Consider the following 990-nt stretch of genomic DNA (forward strand, 5'->3'; position numbering starts at 1 on the left):
ATGACGTATTTGTATTCAAATAAGAATCGTAACGTTTTTCACGACAATGACGTATTTGTATCCAAATAAGAATCGTTACATTTCATGACAATGACGTATTTGTATTCAAATAAAAATCGTTACGTTTCATGACAATGACGTATCTGTATCCAAATAAAAATCGTTACGTTTCATGACAATGACGTATTTGTACCAAATAAGAATCGTTACATTTCATGACAATGACGTATTTGTATCCAAATAAAAATTGTTACGTTTCATGACAATGACGTATTTGTACCAAATAAGAATCGTTACGTTTTACACGACAATGACGTATTTGTATCCAAACAAGAATCGTTACGTTTCACGACAATGACGTATTTGTAGCCAAATAAGAATCGTTACGTTTTTCACGACAATGACGTATTTGTATCCAAATAAGAATCGTTACATTTCATGACAATTACGTATTTGTACCCAAATAAAAATTGTTACGTTTCATGACAATGACGTTTTCGTAGCCAAATAAGAATCGTTATGACGTATTTGTACCAAATAAGAATCGTTACGTTTTACACGACAATGACGTATTTGTATCCAAATAAGAATCGTTACATTTCATGACAATGACGTATTTGTATCCAAATGAGAATCGTTACGTTTCACGACAATGACGTATTTGTAGCCAAATAAGAATCGTTACGTTTTTCACGACAATGACGTATTTGTATCCAAATAAGAATCGTTACGTATTTGTATCCAAATAAGAATCGTTACGTTTTTCATGACAATGACATATTTGTATTCAAATAAAAATCATTACAATTCATGACAATGGCGTATTTGTATCCAAGTAATAATCGTTACGTTTCTTGTCAATGTCGTAGCTGTGTTAAAACAAAGATTCGTTACGTTTTAATATTAATAAACAGAAACGGGGTTTCAGACCTGCTTGCAAATATATGACAGTTTCAAGAGTTTGCCATATGATAAAGCGTGATTCGTGGA

The sequence above is a fragment of the Saccoglossus kowalevskii genome, chromosome 15 (assembly GCF_978046115.1).
Source record: "Saccoglossus kowalevskii chromosome 15, keSacKowa6.1, whole genome shotgun sequence".
Classification (NCBI taxonomy): domain Eukaryota; kingdom Metazoa; phylum Hemichordata; class Enteropneusta; family Harrimaniidae; genus Saccoglossus; species Saccoglossus kowalevskii.